Source organism: Patella vulgata, chromosome 9 (genome assembly GCF_932274485.2).
Source record: "Patella vulgata chromosome 9, xgPatVulg1.2, whole genome shotgun sequence".
In the NCBI taxonomy this organism is placed as follows: domain Eukaryota; kingdom Metazoa; phylum Mollusca; class Gastropoda; family Patellidae; genus Patella; species Patella vulgata.
In genome coordinates this window covers 9212022-9232489 of record NC_065887.2, presented here as the reverse complement: position 1 = coordinate 9232489, position 20468 = coordinate 9212022, and positions in this window count along the sequence as shown.

Here is a 20468-nt window from a genome sequence, read left to right as displayed (position 1 = left end):
TAAAAATCTGGGATCTATTTTTTGTACAACCGCCACATTGCTTAGATTGATATTTACATCCAAATAAACATCGTTAATCAACAAAGTGGATAAACAGACAATATGGTAACCTATATGCATCATGATCATATAAAACAGGTCGTTCAATCATACACAGCAAATATAGATCAGTGTTGTTTAAAAATAAAGACTTTGATAACGTTATCAAAATGTAGATTATTCTTACGTTTAACACTTGTCAATCATATCTTTGTTACATATTAGACCAAGGCCGATGTGAAATCATGATTAAATAATTATAACTTTAAAAGTAATCTTATTTCTGATATAAATGGTGTCTTTTGAAACGTCACAAGAACTGGTGACGTCATGAATAAAATTCCCTATAACCATGTAGTTATGTATTGCTTCAGTCTTTTTCTAATACATGTAGACTCGCTTAGTACAATAAACTGAGTAATCTGATTGCGTTATTGTAATAAAAGCCAACGTGTGACTAGACTGAATAACCTGAGACGTATGGGTTTGGGGGTGGGGTGGGGGCGATGGTTTAACGTATGCGTTTTAAATCATAGGGTTTGTCATTGAGCCAAGTGACGCGATTTCACGCTTGCGGGAAAATCTTATCGAAATCCCGGAGTATATGAATACGAATACGGAGTAAGAAGTTCAATACATTATGTAGTTCATTTGTATTTATCAGGTGGATGCAAAATGCACTCTCTCCCGAATTTCGACGGTTTCTATTGACAAATGAAATTATATCTCGTTGAGTCGTCGTACATAACCAGAACTACAGGCGAATTTGAAACCATAAGACGGACCCTTGCACTAACGCCAACAGTAAGGACATTGATTTTAATAAATCTATTTTCAAATACAATGAGTCTGATAACAAATTATTATATAAAACACATATCGTCATCATCTATCCCATGGTCGACAGAATACATCAAAAACTAGCAACAACACAAAGTAATAATAAAGATCCGACACGAATTAGGAATATAAAATATAACACAAATTAGGAAAATGTAAACGTGTCCTTCATAAAATTTAGTCTGTGGACTAATAACGTCCAAAATGTTTGTTGACCAATCAATGACCAATAATGGCTGTGGACAAAATGAGAACAAATGAAGTTCAAACGGATTGTGACCAATAAAGTTCGTAATGGTTGCATGTGGACAAATTAAATTCAAAATGTTCGTGAACCACTAAAGTTCATTGGTTGTGGACACATACAATTCACAATGGTTGTGAACTAATATGATGGTAAAGGGCAAATATGGCCAAAAGGTTCACTCTTTGTGGAGCAAGAAAATTCAAATTGTTCGTGTACCAATAGAAATCAAAATAGTTGTGGTCAAATAAAGTTCATTGGATAGCATGGCTCAATAGCTTAGAAGAGAGAGGATCGGTAAGTTAAGGGGTGGCCTGAAGCGCAAGATTGATAAGTGTTTTAGAGGTCTTTAGCATTTATATTGTAACATTATTGACCAGTGGTATCAATACACACAAAGATATAAAAGCTTATTACTACCGTTGTTTGATATGCAGGAAATGATCTGGCGTGTTGGTCTAAAAGACTTCTTTTGAGAGGTATACAAATTTGTCGAGAGAAAGGGTGTGGTATTGAAGTACTATTTTATTGACCCACAGTACCAATATAATCAATACCTGACCTATTCTTATACAATGTACATTAATAACAGCGTATAGCCGATCTTTTACGCAAACAATTTGGGTACCAGTAAAAGGTCAGGCCATGGAGTGCTAAAAAGTGTAAGTTGTTTATTGTTTAAGACGGGTTCTTAATTGGCGGGGGGGGGGGGAGGGGCGTAATATCCATTTGACATAAACTAGGTCATTTCGGGACTATTATATTATTTAATTCTATTTCAATGATTTCCTCCCGCGTAGGGTTTTTTAGTGGGATGAAACCGGAGGATCCGGAGAAAACCAAAGAACAGGCCACCCTACTCCTTGTTACGTACACGCTGGAAAACGAAACCATGCCACTTGACATAATGATATAAAGCCTAAAAGCTCACACATTAAGTACAAACTAGGAATATGAAATACAATACAAACTAGATACATAAAATACAATATACAAACTAGGAACATAAAATACAAAACAAACTAGGAATATAAAATACAATATACAAATAGGGAATATAAAATACAACATATAAATAGGGAATATAATACAACATACAAACTAGGAATAAAAAATACAATATACAAACAAGGAATACAATATATAGACTAGGAATATAAAATACAATACACAGACATAAGATACAATATACAAACTAGGAAAATAAAATAAAATATATAGACTAGGAATATAAAATACAATACACAGACATAAGATACAATATACAAACCAGGAAAATAAAATACAATACAAACCAAGAACATTAAAAGCAATACACAAACTGGAAATATAAAATACAACATACAAATAGGGAATATAAAATACAACATACAAACTAGGAATAAAAATACAATATACAAACAAGGAATACAATATATAGACTAGGAATATAAAATACAATACACAGACATAAGATACACTATACAAACTAGGAAAATAAAATACAATACAAACCAAGAACATTAAATGCAATACACAAACTGGGAATATAAACTACAATATACAAACTAGGAATATAAACTACAATATACAAACTAGGAATATAAAATACAATATACAAACTAGGAATATAAAATACAATACACAAACTAGTAACATAAGGTACAATATACAGACTAGGAATATGAAATATAATACAAACTAGAGACATAAAATAAAATATACAAACTAGGAATATTAAATACAATTTATATACAAGGAACATCAAATATAATACACAAACTAGGCGCATACAATAAAATACACAAACTAGGAACACAAGATACAATATACAAACTAGGAACATAAGATACAATACACAAATTAGGAACATAAAATACAATACAAACCAGGAACATAAAATACAATATACAAACTAGGAATATAAAATATAACATAGAAACTAGGAACATAAAATACAATACACAAACTAGTAACATAAGGTACAATATACAAACTAGGAACATAAAATACAATACAGACCAGGAACATAAAATACAATATGCAAACTAGGAATATAAAATGCAAGAACATTAAATACAATACACAAACTAGGAATATAAAATACAATATACAAACTAGGAATATAAAATTCAGTATAAAACTAGGACCTTCAAATTCAACAGAAGCTAGGAAAACTAGCAACAACACAATGTAATAATATAAGATCCGACACGCATTAGGAATATCAAATATAACACAAATTAGGAAAACAAATATAAAACAGACTAGGAATATAAAATAAAAATACAACACAAAGGTTAATCAGATTTGTGGGAAAATATAACGTTTGGGATTTTTGTTCATCATGGACAAACTAGCTATCAATTTTTCATATTTGTACTGTGGTTATTCATGTATTCACCATGAATAGCACGAGGGTGGTGTTCCGGAAATTAAAAACACTTTGTATGCAGTTTGTATTATTAGCCTGTGTGCTGCACTTAAATATGAATATCCTGTCACGTGTTCAGCCAGATCGGTTACTGTTTCTTGTTTAATAAAATACAAGCTTAACATCTGGTTTAAAATGCGAAAGAAATGCAAGGAAAAGAAATGATTATATCTTTTAGAATAGTAAATAATATAACAGAAACTTTCAGTTTTTAAATGAGTTAATATGTGGAAACTGTGTGTACAAAAACATCCAAGAGGACAAAATTAATCAACTTGTTCATATATTGATAAAGGACACACTTAGTCATTTGCGAATAAATATCTTAGGTTCATTTAGGCGACGGAAACCGATTAGATCCCTTTTCAGTATCCTGCAAAAGTCGAAGTGTCCCCATACCCTTTCCCGATATGAAAAAAACCCAACCCAATCTTTTCTTCAATACAGTAGACAAACAAAACGTGCTGGTACCCAAAACGTGACACCCGTTGCGGACCGCACACCCCAAACCCGCCACACTCGAACCCCTATTTCCTTTTAGCGGCGCTACTGGAGACCCGCTTTAATTGCAACATATGTTGTGATGTTCTCGATCAACTCATTCAGATCGAAGTCCAAACACAGGGGAAGTATTTTAATAAACTTTATGACCATTTCCAGGAACAAGAAAGAACAATTAAGAGCGTATTATGAGATATTTAGATAAGTTGAATGACTAAATAAGATAGTAATCTACATAACGTTGACACAAAAGTTGATGTTTGGATGAAGATTATGTGAACAAGAGAAGTAACTTACCGCTACATCCACCTACCGACCATTGATAAACGACATCAGTTAGCCATTAATGGTCTTCAGTTGCCATTAAGAGAGAACACAACCCTTAACCTTCGAACATAGATTAAATTTTCTCGATAAACATCGTTTACGATCGAACACAGGGCCGGATTAATTTAGGGGAACAGAATTAGTTTAGGGGATGTAGTTCATGGACCTCTGCCATGAGTACAGCCTTTGTGAATGAATGCTAAATTAATGTAACTGTACTCTCAATTATCTACTTAAAAACGTTTCACTTAATAAACTGTCAGACAAGGAAAAGCGCCCAACCATGTTCATTTGTGTGCACGTAAAAGAACCCTTGGCTCTTTGAAATCGTAGACAGAAACGCAACTGGTCGGACAAGACTCCCCATAGCAGTCCGTTTATATTAGCCCAGTTGGTGCAGAAAATGAAATGAAATGAAATAAAATGGGGTTTAACGTTCTACTTGGGCTAATGAAGACGGGCTTACGCCATACAGTGTGCTATGAGGTAAATTTTGCCCGGACAGCGACGCTACGGCCTACTCTTGTATCGAATTCCCACTGCCAGGAGATCTTTTACCTGCACGCCAAGGGGAGACCACGCCGGAAAATCCCGACGACCATTCTCGGCCAACACCGGATTCAAGCCCGTGACCGCTAGACTAGCGAGCCAGCGTCTTACGCATTGAGTCACCGTGACTCCACTTGCGGAAGAGAATACGTTAAACCACGTGTCATTTCATTCCATTAAGAAATCCACGCCATAAAAGGAATTCGTAGACAAAAAAAACACTGCTGACCGAGCTACATGTAGATTCCCATCATAGCACCCAGTGTGATGTATGCCCGCCTTCATCAACCGACTTGTGGGGGGAAGGGGTGGATGGCCGAATGGATGGCGCTGTATCATAAGGTCTGTCATTGAGTCAACAGGCGTGGTATCGATCCTCCGGTTGAGCGTGACAAGAAGTTGGGTCGCCTGTCCAACCTCGTGGGTTTTTCTCCGGGTCCTCCCACTGCTACAGACCCCTACGCGCAAGCGAATAATTGAAATAAAACTGAACCATATGTTAGTCCCGAAATGACCTAGTTTGTGTCCAGTGGACGTTAAACTCTCTCTCTCTCTCTCTCTCTCTCTCTCTCGTTCATCAACCGACTTGAAATGGTATAGTGTGACAGCCACTTTCTATGTATATATTATCACCAGATCGATTGTTGCATCTATAATTAGAAGAGCGATTAGTAACCTGTTGTAGAGGTCGATCATATAGTTCTATTATTGCCATATAAAGCCATTAGTCATATTATTACTCTATACGCATTAACTTACTGATACCCAGAGGGGAAGTGAATTAATTTGTGAATTGATTACGTTGTAATCGTATACAGGATCAATTTGATTGTATACTAATCGGAAAGTACAAGGGCGCCGCGGTGGCTCAGTCAGTACTACGCTGGTTGGCTAACCCGGTTCGAACATGACGTGGTTTCTGAGTGTCGTGGTGCGGGTGACCTGGTAAGACACAACGTCTAGTCGTATAGAGAAAGAGAGAGAGAGAGAGAGAGAGAGAGAGAGAGAGAGTTGGGTTTAACGACCACTCGACATAAACTAGGTCATTTCGGGACTAACATATGGTTTTATTTTTGTTTTATTTCAATAATTCGCTTGCGCGTAGGGGTCTTTAGCAGTGGGAGGAAACCGGAGGACCCGGAGAAAACCCATGAGGTTGGACAGACGACCCTACTCCTTGTCACGTACAACCGGGGATTCGAAACCACGCCAGTTGACTCAATGACAGACTTATGATACAGCGCGCGCGTGCTAACCATCCGGCCATTCTCCCCCCCCCCCCCTAGTCATTTACAGGGAACAAGAAACAGAAGTCGATTCAGTCGTTTTTAAGCACAAATTTAGCAGTTTTAAATTTATCTATTTTTTTTGTAAAAGTATTTTATATTGCATTTTTATCTAAGATATATTTGTTTGTAAATATTAATAATCCAGTATGTTTGTTATTGAGATATTAATTATGCCATATTTGTTTTTTTAAATATTAATATTCCAATTTTGTTTATATTTTCAATATTTAACATTTATGCAAGAGCTAAATCTGCCTATTGCAGGTCTTTCTTTAGACCTGAAATGTTATCTTAATTATTAATTAAACATTACTTAAAGATACATTATGGGAGATTCGGTAACGAGTTGGCAGTTCTCACTATAATAGTTAAAAACTAGATAAGGTAGAAGGCAGTTTGGTGAAAATTTCATTCAAATTGATCCACTATCTAAGCGACTGAAATTCCCATAAGCCTCGGTCATCATTACTAAAGTCAGTACGATAAAAAGCATAGTCTCGATTATCCATTTAATCGTTTAATGAGAAGGAAAGTTATGCAGTAAATCGGCTTACAATCCACTAAAGATCGCAGGCTAGCGCAGCCATCTAGAGTTGATTATCGCCTGGATAGGTTAATTAATGTCTAATTAATAATTTAAATAACATTTCAGGCCTAAAGAAAGACCTGAAATAGGCAGATTCAGCTCTTGCATAATGCATGTTTAACTTAGTTAACTCTCGATGTCATCGATAGCCTGCGATATTTACTGGATTAGAATCCGATCTGCTGTTCAGCGGTCATTCATGATTAAATCAAAAAATAGATAATCGAGACTATGTTTTTTATCGTACCGACTTTAGTAATGATGATCGAGGCTAGGCCCAAAATTCAATCGCTAAATTCTTGGTTCAGAATGGATCAATTTGACTGAAATTTTCATCAAATTCCCTTTACATAATCTAGCTTAATCTCCCATAATGTATCTTTAATATTTCAATATATTTGTTTTTACATAATTTCAATATTTTTCATATTGTTCATATATACTGTTCAAAAAAAGTAGGGGATATTCAGAAACAATACAAAAATGCGAAAATGCACTGCTGTTTTTATTAGAGGTAACCAGTGTATGTTAATAACAGGCCAATTGTCTACACATGAACATAAACAGTTCATATGGGCGGCTTATCTGACGGCCCCATTTCACTCGCAAAGTGATACACTGTCAGAAGTGAAAATTTGATTTTTGTCTTAATAATGAGTAATTGCTCAACCAATCCTCAGACATTCAGCAATTCGTCGTGGCATGGTCCTAATCAACCGTCCAATCACGATTTGGGGCAATCTGACCCACTCCTCTTGCAGTGTCACGGCCAATTCTTGCAGTCTTGTCGGTTGACGCTGACGTCGACGAACACATCAAATTAAACGTAACACACTATAGCAAAGATACGCTAAACAGTAAATATTATGCAAAAACCGATAGGAAAGCAAACATGGATAGATAAACCAGCACGCGTCAGTTTTCATCAACCCTTCATTGAAGTGTCAAATTTGACAATGACCCCCCCCCCCCCCCGCGTGTATGGCGCTATTTCGTGTCGCATGTGCAGCTCAGTGGTTCTGTTGGGGCGATAAGTTCTTCATCTGTGAACATACTCTCAAAGCATGTCAAATGTCCATGACTGTTTATCATATCGCAACCTGCACAGGTATTTGCATTTCAGTATCCCCTACTTTTTTTGAAGAGTATATATGATATATATTCAAATACTTTCCTACGTTGATTTTATATTAATATTTCGATACTTTTGATATTAAGCTAGTATCTATGGTTGTTATATTTGTATGCAAATCGCGACATTGGAACATTTAAAATACAACATAATAAGCAACCATTAATGTAACGACTGGGGAATATATGATCTGATTTGTTGCTGGTAAATTTGTATCGTTGAAGATTTGGAGTAATGGATTAGTTAGTTACCAGGTAAGTTGAGTGGCAAGGGATAGCAATCTTGACTAGAATATAACCAATTTCGACAACTGGCATGTGTAGAGACGAATAGCGATATTTTTCAAACAGAATCGTCAATTGTAAGAGGTAATACCCGCCAGACTGACACGGAAAGTGTATATTATAATCTTTCGGATGGAACTCAAAACAAAGATCCACCCGTTTAAACTAACCGATTTGTTTCCTTGAATATATTTTCAGTTAAGAGAACGTTTGACTGTGAGCATTATATCTGTATTTTAGAAGTAAAATTACCCCTTTCATCGGATGTAATACGTTTACATTGTTTGTGCGATGATAATGTTACGCCTACAGATAAAGCCAGTGACAAGAGTGTTCCTGTGTCGACATGGCGTGATGTCCAGGGACATGGCGTGATCTCCGGGTACATGGATCTCACCCCATCGATAATAAATATATTTTGCCTAGCTTGAGTTCACAGAAACAAAAGCTGGCGTAATAGATGTCACACATTATTCTAACATAAAAACAGGCGTATCGGATGTATTAGAACGAGAACTAGAACTGTTTGTGAACTTTGAACTCTATCGAAGCATTGGTCGACGTTTTCTACTGCAATTTGTACATACCATAGATAATTAAACATCCGTGAATTACATGACATATTTTACAAAATAATATATCAAAGTAACAAAGTCGATACGTTTTATTTTGTTACCTAAATTTAGTTGTCTACCCCCTTTAAAAGTTGTGATTCGCTATTATTCTAAAAGTTACCAACCTTTAATTTCAAAAGACTGGCTTGAATTTTTCTTCACCAATGATACTTTAAAAAGCTGTATTTCGCTATTATTGTGAGGGTTACCAACCTTAAATTTCAAAATTCTGACTATGAATTTCTTTTTCACCAATTATACTTTTAAAAGCTGTATTTCGCTTGTTATTGTGACGGTTATCAACCTTTAACTACAAATGTCTGGCTTGGAATTTTGTTCACCAATGATACATGAGAATGATGTTATCAATGACAGTTATTGGAGGTCTTCATAACTCTGACGATCTACATAGACGTGTTTGATGACCACGTGTGCCTGTAGGTATGGTAAGATAAAACGAACTAGAAAGGCAAAAACATCTAATTTGAGGAGAAAATTGAATTCCTTGAAGAATTAAATATTCCCAAGGCTACACGGCCAGGTGTTAGATTGGAACAATTTAAGCAATTTACTTGATTTTGATTCTAACAGGAACATGTTGTGGAGCTTTCAATCTGTTTAGGTTGTAGATGGAACAACCAGTCATTAACTGAGTTACACTGCTAATCAATGTCAATTTCCCACTGGACAATCTAGTGAACACCGACTGACCCTTCCTCAACCCAATAATCGTATATTACAATGGAGGTAATAAGATATGGTGCCAAATCAATCGATGGTTGATAAGAGTGAAAAACAACTCATAATTCATGTTCAACCTTATTACTTGTCTCGTGCGGTCAGCCAGGGTATAAATAATTCTTGTATGTTTTTTGTTTTTTCTCCTTATATAACTCACCTTCAAACGCCTGTCCAACCTCGTGGGTTTTCTCCGGGTCCTCCGGTTTCCTCCCACTGCTAAAGACCCCTATGTGCAAGCAAATTATTGAAATAAAATTAAACCATATGTTAGTCCCGAAATGACCTAGTTTGTGTCGAGTGGACGTTAAACCCCATTTTTTTTTCTCTCTCTCTCTCTCTCTCTCTCTCTCTCTCTCTCTCACTCACCTTCAAGGTTGGATAACGCTAGATCGGAGACGGCCCTGCACATTTAGCACATATGACGTCATATGTGGGTTAGGGTGAGGATTAGGACCTGCAGATTTCGCCATAGTCTCGAGATATAAACCGGGCTAGTGCTAAACATAACCCTAACCCTGAACCAACCCTTTAAATTCTTTAAATCCCCACCGGTAGACCTTCCCAATGACAACGGGCATCCGTCATCCAAGAAGAAGAATTTTGTCCGGACTGATTTCGATTTCCAATGTCAATGGGATACCCAATATAGAAATAGGGACCTAGGTTCAAACTTCCTAATATGGAGATGGGCAAGCACATATCCTTGAAAATTAGCTGGTATTATTTCCTTATTTGGACAGATAGATACATTTCGCCACTGTCTATATATTCCACCGTTTAGTTTGATAAACAAGAGGAGGGAATGGTGGTTCCTGATAAAGAAAGGAGGAAATGGTGCAACTCGTCAATCTCTGTATTTTGTTAAAAGATAAATTTATAAATAAATGAATGTATTATCCTTTTCTATAGCATTTCACATCATGTCCTACCTGAAACAAATTGTTTACCTAACTTGCGAGCAATTTGAGATGAATGCCCAAATTCGTAACGCGAATAGAGAATTCAAGGATTTTAATATAAAACTGAGATTTTTTTACCCGCATAGTAAAGCCAGGGGCTAGCAGAATTAATTCAACGTTAAAGAAAGTAGATGTTTAGCCGAAGAACTAATTAATTTGATCAGAAATGGCGCCTGTATACAGCGATTACAAATCATGAAGGCTATAAGTCACTAAATCACGTCTTAATCTAACGATTGGCATAAGCTATTCTTTTTGGCTTTTCTGTGACATCTATTAATCCCTTTACGAAGTCTTGACATTTCCGATCAGTAAAGGTTAATTCCTGTTTAACATTTACACCAGTCTGGACTTCATCAACAAAGAGATAGATATACATAAAACACGATATACTGTAACATATATTATATTTGATGTATGCCCGGTTTTTGTATGCGTTTATGTATTGATTTTTGTTTTGTTTTGTTTTGTTTTTTTCTTGTGGGTTTGGTCTAGTCGACTAATACGTGCGCTATATATCATAAGGTCTGTCATTGAATCAAGTCGCATGTTTTCTATCATAAGCTGACGCGTTACTAGGCGTAAGGTCGATCACCTACCGAAACTCGTGGGTATTCTCTGGGTCTCCAATTTACATCTCACAAATAAAGACGCCTACATTGCAATTCTTCTATTAAGACAAGTTGTGGGACTGATAATTGTCTTAATAACGAGGCGGCACTTCTACCGAACGGTATCCCAGTATACAGACTCCATAAAATATGGTCGTATACGCGAGGGGCCCGCAATACTGAGGTGGTTGTTGAACGAGATTTCACTGTACTTTACTGATCGGGCTAACACTACATGAACAGCAACAATGGCCAACAATTAAACACTTTAATTTAACCTAAATACAAGAGTGCCTTTAACCACCATAATTGCTCAGTTGTTAATAAACAGAGAAATGAATTAAGAATGATTTAAGTTTTGTTTGCTTAAACTATATGGAAATCGCATTACTTCTGTTTCAATTGCCTGTTCTCTTTAACCAGCACGTTAGCAAGTTGGAACCTTACATGACTGGAAAGACATCTTACGGATGAGTTTCGTACTAGTCAGTGTCTCCGGAAATATTTGTCACCCTTCGTGGACGCGGACGGAAAGCATTAATATGTAGTAACAGTCGTAATAGATATTGATTTTCATTGCAGTGTGATAAGAAACTAAGCTATGACCTAACATATATAAGACTGAAAGGTCGGTATAAAATAAAACCCTTAATGCCAGGTTCACACTGTCGTGACAGAGTGAGAGAGAGAGAGAGAGGGGGGGGGTAGCGTCCACTTCACACAAACTAGGTCATTTTGGAACTAACATATGGTTCAATTTTATTTCAATAATTCGCTTGCGCGTAGCGGGTGGGAGGAAACCGGAGGAGTCGGAGAAAACCCACGATTGTGGACAGGCGACACTACTCGCCAGTTGACTCAATGACAGACTTTATGATACAGCGCGCATGCGGTAACCATTTGGCCATACAATCCTTCCCCTGCCGTGCGATGTGTTACGACTTACGATGGTTTTGCCTATTTATTCAACGATCCTGGTACGTGCAGATACGTTCCGATACGTTTCGATACGATCCACACGATTGCTACGATTGACCTTAATATATTATAAGACCTGATAGGATCACCATGATTATTCCACGATTAAAACCACGATAAATTCATATACCTTGACTCGCGATTATCAAGGAAGAGGTATTGGTGTTTTTTGCTGGTTTATTTTTGAGGTGGATGGGGGCATGGTACACCAAATCCACATAACTGTAGCCCAGTGATATAATGCATGTGCTAGTCAACACATGGCTGTACAGTAAGTTAATACTGATCAGGTTTGAGATAAATGCATAGGTGTTTGGATATGGAACAAACGGGGTCGATACGTCTATATGTTGAAGTACACGTACAACTATCCCTGACTGTTTGAATTCGACGATAAGTATTCGGAAAAGCTCCAATCCGGACACCCTTCCCCCCCCCACACACACACACACCTAGCATTTTACATGTAACCACAGCAACAAAATTAACCATGTGTGGTCTCAAAATGACGGAATTATTTTGTTCACCAGACGTTAAACTCATTGTTTCCCTTTCCAGTAGCCATAATGCTGCAAAGATATGCAAAAAGGTAAACTATTGTTCGAAGTTTAATGATTAATCCCCCACAGAATGTTGACAGGACGTACAGACGAAATTCTGGTTTGGGATGATTTACTATCCTATTTTCCTTCAAAAGGCCCTGCTGTCTCGGAATTATCACCATTGTAAAGTAGATGGCAATTACACCCGTTTTGTATTTTATTAAAGATACATTGTTCAGAAAGTATGTATGTGGTGATAATTTCCAATAAAAATATGGCAAATTTGGTATATATGGAACGTATAGACACCCATTATTATTCGGAAAATACTGGATTACCCGAAACACACCCATGGTGCAAGTACTGGGCAAAAATTTCAAGGTATCACTAACCGGCAACCCGACTGTTGTCTGCCAGCTTATTGCGTGCTATCTTGACTGAGGGAGATGGTGTTATTTCCTGATCAAATAGTTAGGCGGTCCTGGGAACATTGAGGGTTGTCAGCGTACAAATGACTGCAATTAAACGGCGGAAAAAGAAGTTGACATAACATAATTAAGAATCTACTTAGGCCTCAACATGTATGATAAATGGACAGTAAGTAACGAAATAAATGCATTCTGAAAAATGGACCCTCCCTAAATGGATTTAGGTGACTTGAAGGATTTTTTGATAGGATAATTAGTTTGAATATGTTTTTAGTCCAAGCATATAATCAAATCACACAGTTTGTACGCGGAAAAGTATCTTTAAGATCATTAAAGTTGTTTGTCGATCAAACTTGGGTGGGGACAGTCTGGGGTCAATCATTCTTGGATATAATAACAACGCTTCTGTTATTTCCTACTGACCGGAACCCCTCATTAGATCGTTTAAATATGGACGGATATCGTGACAAGGGGTAATTGATTCATACGGATCATTCATGGAAAGTCCACTTACGTCAGAACAAAGGATAGCGTGCAGCAGAAAGGTGGCTATCTGATAAAAAAAAACACAAACTATTATATATCATTATCGTTTTTTTTTCGTTTGAAAGGGGACAGAAGTCTTCGTAAAGTTAATTTGGTTTGAGTGCGGATAATTAACTAATAACTTACATGGTGTGATTAATTTGACTTGTTAGAATGCCTAATTAATTAACTCGATAGCGCGTCCTTGAACAAATAAAAACTTGTTGAAGAAATGGTATTAAACAAGTTTTCTAGATATGATGTTTACAATAATGAACCTTGTTTACATACTGTGCAATATGTTTTCTAATTTATTGGTTTTTGACTTTTACAATATCAAAAGTTGGACGCATTAAAGAATAATTAATATCAATTTTATTTAAAACGTATATGAAGTCTAGAGAAGAATACAGACGTGAAGCGGGTTGCAGAAGTTAGATAAAATGACATCAAAGTTGGAATGAAAAGAAACGAACGAGTAATCTGACAACACCAGATGATGAATAATGTCCTCTATCATTGACAGGCGAGAGAGAGAGCGAAGGGGGGAGGGGGGCGTGATCCCTTTCAGCAAGAACATAAATGTCATACAATTGATTAATATCACACTCAAAATAACCAAAGATCTATTGATTTAAAAAATGCTTTTGTTGTTTATAACTGGCAATGTCAGACTAGACTATTGTGTATCTTGTCCGTGGGTTTGTCCTTTGGGGGTTTGTTTATGTGTGACGCGGGCATCCAGCATTTACCAGTCCTCCCGTTGTTTACTCCCTGCAATTAATTAGTTATAAACCTACAACGGTAAATCTTTTTGATCTTTGGGATATATTCTATGCCCGAAATAACTTGCGGTCTTAAATTCGCGGGCGGCTTTGAATATATACAGGGGAATTTGGGGTTATTCTTCTGAATGTTGTTCTTTAAACCTGTAACAGGTTATTCTTCCAGGGTAGGTTTTTTCCATAAGAAAACATGATATAAGGTTTTTCTTACTGGACTTCTGAGATATAAGCAAGACAAAGTCCTTGACTTCGGTTATGCTGGGGAAGAAAGACTTCAGAAAAAAACCTCGGGTGATTTTTCTGCCGTCTTTCTTTCCCCAGCATAACCCCAGTCTCGTGATTTATACTACACGTACTTAGCGAAAATGTTTATCAAACTGCTTGAAATAAACAAATATGAAAATAAATTCAATAAACATTGATGACTCAAAAGACCTGATTCTAATTTTGCATACAATGTATTTCCAGTTAAATTACATCAAATCTAAAAATATTTTGTTCTTATAATCTGGCCAAAATTTTGAAAGCGCTGGTGTTTAGGTGGTCTGGGCATCCGGCAATCTCCAGTTTAGGTGTCCAATATGTATAAACCCGAATGTATAATTAATTTGGTTGGCCGTGAACTTATTTGCTCATGCAGGTCTAAGGCGAGTTATGATTATTTAAGTGACCATGCCAACACATAGTAATCAGACTGTTCCGGGAATTCAATTATTAATAAATTCATAACACCAGAACTCTCAGTCGGTGGTCCACGAGTGCCTGGAATAACTGTCCTTATAATTACAAACCCCGGCTACTATTTAATTCCCCAGATATGTTTTGGAAATTGTTTTTTTTATTCAGACATTAAAAAAGATAGACAGAGTCGGGAGTTGCATGAGACTCCCGGTGATAATTTAAACAGGGACATTTACGTATTAATCAATTGTCTGCACCGACCGGGATAATGAAAACGGGTATACGTCATACAGTGTGCTATGAAGGAGGAAATTGTGCCCGCGAACAGCAGGGTTACGGCCTACTCTAATTTCCAACTGTCGGTTTTTATGTGTAAACGGGACCTTAGGTTTCTTCCCGCCTGAAATGGGGTTTAACGTTTTGTTTTTCTACACCGATCGGTAACATGAATACATATACTCATCATACAGTGTGTTATGAAGGAAATTGTGCCCGCGGACAGCGGCGTTATGGCCTACACTTTTTCCGAGGCTTTTTTTTTACGTGAACACCTCGGTTATTGTCCCACTTGAACGACTTGCCAGGCCCTCCATCCTGATTTTCTAGTAAATACGTAATTATTTTGTAAATACGTTGAATTTCATCCACAGGCTTATATACCTTCGTTAAGAAGGAGGGACAATGATGGTTAGTTAATTCATACCCTCGTACCTGCAACCTTGACACCAGAGGCAATCGGGAACACAGATTGGAGAGGGGTTCTCCGGTTCTCCAACCCATTGTTTTAAAACAAATGTCTCTGCATGACAGGTAGGTACCAATTTTAGAATATGACTTCACACGTTGAAGTATACTGGACGTGACCTTAAAGGTCATGTCATCATCTTATACTTTGGTAAAAGAAGGCTCTCGGTTTGACATCTAGTTAGAGATGGAAATACCGGATGCAAAATTAATTTTCTAGTCATCCTAGCCCTAATTGAAAAATGAGACATTTGATTAAACGTTTCCAGACGACTCAATAATTACCTATTCAAGTTTCTAACATTCAAATATATTTAATTTTTACCAAATAACAGAAGTAGTAGTAGTAGTAGCAGTAGTAGTAGTATCACAAGGCTTGAAATCAACTAAGTACGACGATTGTATTGTATAATATACTACTTACCGTTATTGCAAGGCCACACCGATTGGATTTCTGTACTCAGGGAACACAGATTAAAAGTCCTGTCTCCAATTTATTCTAGAATAAAAATTAAAAATAATTTGGAAACAAAAAGAATTTGATGCTCTACCCAAATGCATTTAGTTCCAAATGTTTAAGTTTTGAAATTTCGTGGGTTATTTTCTTATCAAGACCAAGAAGAATTACAAATTGTATTGGTTGGACTTTAATACTGATACGGTTTTGCTAGTCCTGTAATCTTCAAGAAATACAGAAATGTATCCAGTGTAAACTTTGGACGGTGTTAAAGGACAATATTGGTGTCAGTCATTATAAAATATGTGATAGAGCTCGTTAAATACATCCCAAATATAATTTTAACACAGAGATCATTGCTACGGGAGATGTGTAACAAGCACGTGAAGAAACGGGAAGTGACGTAAAACATGACAAACAGCAAATTCTATTTTTGAATTGTGAGATACCCTCACACTGTCCCATATAATAACTTTTCAACTTCAACCAAATTATCAGTGAAATGAAATTCGATCGTTTGTCTGTTATCGCTCGTTACTTTATTCAGTTATATAGAAGGACAACTCGTGTTTTTCATGTTTGGCGTCACTTCCCGTTTCTTCACGTGCTTGTTACACGTCTCCTGTAGCAATGATCTCTGTGTTAAAATTATATTTGGAATGTATTTAACCAGTTCTATCACATATGTAATAATGACTGACACCAATATTGTCATATAATAATAGGGTTCGCTATTCTCAAAGAGATAGAGAGAGAGAGATGGGGGTTATCGTCCACTCGACACAAACCAGGTCAATTTTATTTCAATAATTCGTTTGCGCGTAGGGGTCTTTAGCAGTGGGAGGAAACCGAAGGACCCGGAGAAAATCCTGTCATGTACTACCGGGGAATCGAAACCACGCCAGTTGACCCGATGACAGACCTTATGATACAGCGCGCACGTGCTAACCATTCAACCATCCACCCACCCAACCCCTATTCTCAAAGACTGACATTGGAACTTGAATTAGTTTATAGTCAAGAATAGGTTATGTCTTATATAATGAAATAATGCTGAGAATCGTTTCTTAGCATTTTATATAGTTGCAATGAAGCATTGGATTCGGTAGTCATTGTGCAGGTTCATAAATGAAACCCATTTCAGACACCAATGATCAGTGTGGTTGTGTCGAACATTAAAGAAACTATAAATCGCTAATATTTGGGATCTAGAAATGGACACAAATGGGTCGCAACGCATACAATAAAGTAATATGAATGTATATAAAGTAATTTACATTCAATCGTTTCTGTTTTACTGTACTGTCTGCGAAATACGCCTGAAGTCTCAGTCGAATAGCCACCTCTAGGGTCTGCTTATTCCAGTCCACACCTATAGTACTTATTGCGCATGCTCTCCAGATAAGAATATGATGTCACCGTTTGACATGACTTGTGGAATATGTCTAGCCTCGTTCTTCGAGCCCCTTGTTACAAATGGCACAGAAACGCATTATCCGGTACCCGAATCGTGTACCAATGGTAAAATGTTTATTTTGTCTTAAATATTAGATATCAGAAGCCCATCTTTTCCAGGTAAGATCAGAACAGCAATGTTGATTTAAATTGATAAATAATTCGTGTTTTCAATGTGGAAGACTTTGGATGATATTGTGTTAGAGACTTGTAGCTACTTTAAGTCTCAACTTGGTATTTAATCTAAGAGATATTGGTGATAATTGTAAGGCTATTTCCTTCTCAACAAAAAATCTGATTAATTTGGTGAAATGATATATAAACGGTGTAATGATTCAATGACCATGAATAATACAGCACATTTAAACTATTTTTAGACTAATTGCTGCCGATTCTCTTTAAGATGGCGCGGAAATCAATGAAGCACATACGAAAAGAATCCATACCAACTAGAACCCGAGGCTGGTACCAGAAAAAACGATATTTATAGTGGATCACTGCTAAATCTAGACGCGAAAAAAAAACAATTCTTGGACTATGGCGGCTGGATGTCTTTCTCTAGAACATCGCAATAGTAACTCGACTTCAGGCATTCTTGATATGTAGTTATATATAGGCCTACAACTACAAATGAAGATGGCGATCTGTAATTCGGTTTATTCTATACAATAATAGGACACGGGTTGTTGCCTGCTTGTAATTTGTTAAATAAAAGTAAATAATATTATGTAACTTGAATTCAACATGCTATAATACATGTATACCTAAATAAAATACTTAGAAAATATTATTCACTTGTCTAAACGATTTTAAGTAGAACGTCCCGCTGTCCGACAACGACTGAGAGAAAGAAGACGGTCATACGCCATACAGTGTCCCATGTGGAAAATGTTAAGCTGACAGCGTTTTACTCTTATATCGAATTCCAACTGTCAAGGATTCATTTACGTGCACGCGATTTTGGTCTCATCCGAATGATAGGTTGTCCCATATCCGAGTATAAAAAGTTATGGAATACAGGTTGTTCAGTGAGTAACATCTTGGATTTTACCATCTGATTTATGAAAGCTTTACCCCTGGGGTCAATACACGAGATAACAAAGTATCACATTTAACAATAGAGCTGTAGTGGCTCAGTGAGAAAGGTGTTGACTTGCTAACCTGAAGATTGCGGGTTCCATCGCGGTGTTAGCCGAGAAATGTCCTTTTGTCAGGATGCATGACAAAGAGCCTGGCGCCTAATCGTTGGGGTGGGGCGATAAAAATGATACCACGTGTAGACATTGGCGTGCACGGAAGAGAGACCTTTACAGTTGCAATTCGATTACTGCCCGGGCATTATTGACCTCCACCCCCCACCCACCCAAAGAACACTGTCTTCGTTATGGAATACAATGTATTGAATTCATCAAGTACAACGTTTCATCACTTATTCTCTTGTCGTTATGGAATACAAGGTATTAAATTCATCAGGTACAATGTTTCATAACTTATTCTCTTGTAGTTATCACGCACTGTATAAACACAAGGGAATAATTGTTGAATCATGGTTGCTCAGTGTTTGTATAAAGTTTTGTGACCAAAAACCCTAAAGCCGCTTAGAAAAAATAAATTAGCACAAGTCAGCATATATTGAACCTCTGTAGCCGAAACGTCAATTTGCCGAATCAGAGGTCATGGCCACAGAGGTTTGTATTAGCACCAATTAACACTTATTAACCTCTATAACCTGCAACTCTGTGGGCAGAACTGTCGATCTACGTAATCAGAGGTCAAGGCCACTGGGTTTTTTTTTATCAGCACCAATTTACACCGATTACACGTGTGCGCTGAAACGTCGATTTATTAAATCATTATATCATCCACATATCCATTGTTTTTTTCTCACAATTGTTAAATATTAATTAATTTGGTTAATGTTCTCGTTATGTCTCCAATTACTGTCCTGGTCCACAGATCTATTAGACAGTAGTCTACCATCTTATGTAAAGTCCAATTAGAACGGCATTAACATCATACATTATTTGATGAAATTACACGGATAAAATTAGAACATGTCTAATGCCCGCGGCATAATCATCATAATAATTACTGTCGACATAATGGGGGAAAGTAACCATAATCTTATATATGGATTAATTTGTCTTGGTCAATTTTAAATAATAACAAAATATAGATATCTAATGATATCTAATGATGATTATTTTGTCCAAGAACTTCCTTATCGGTAATCTCCTTTTTATTAATCAAGAAGAAAGATAATACTTTTGTTGATCAGTAAAGAGAAACAAAAATCTCATTTTATTTTCCAATGATCCTACTACCAAGCTAACATCCGGTGAGTTCAAATTAAGATTGTATGGAAACTCTGCCAATTTAAGTAAGAAAATCTACATATTGTACCATAATATTGTGTTTCAAAGTGCCGTCCACAGTAATTTCTGATTACGTGCATGCCTGTGATAGCACATATCAATCTGTTCCACAGAGGATTACGAAAGTCTTCTAATATCTCTGTAAAAGATGACTACCTTCAACACGTAACGTCTCATCGCGCGGCGTCAATCATTGGCTCAATGGCGCGTGCATTGTTTACAGAAGACGTTACTTGTTCGGGCGTCTTTTACTCATTTTAATACCCATGTACAATAAGTAGGAAATAATTTAAAGAGGTCAAACGTATTTATTTTTCTAATACATAAAAAGAAATGTTTTGGAATTTAATTTGTCGGAGGAAAAAAGTT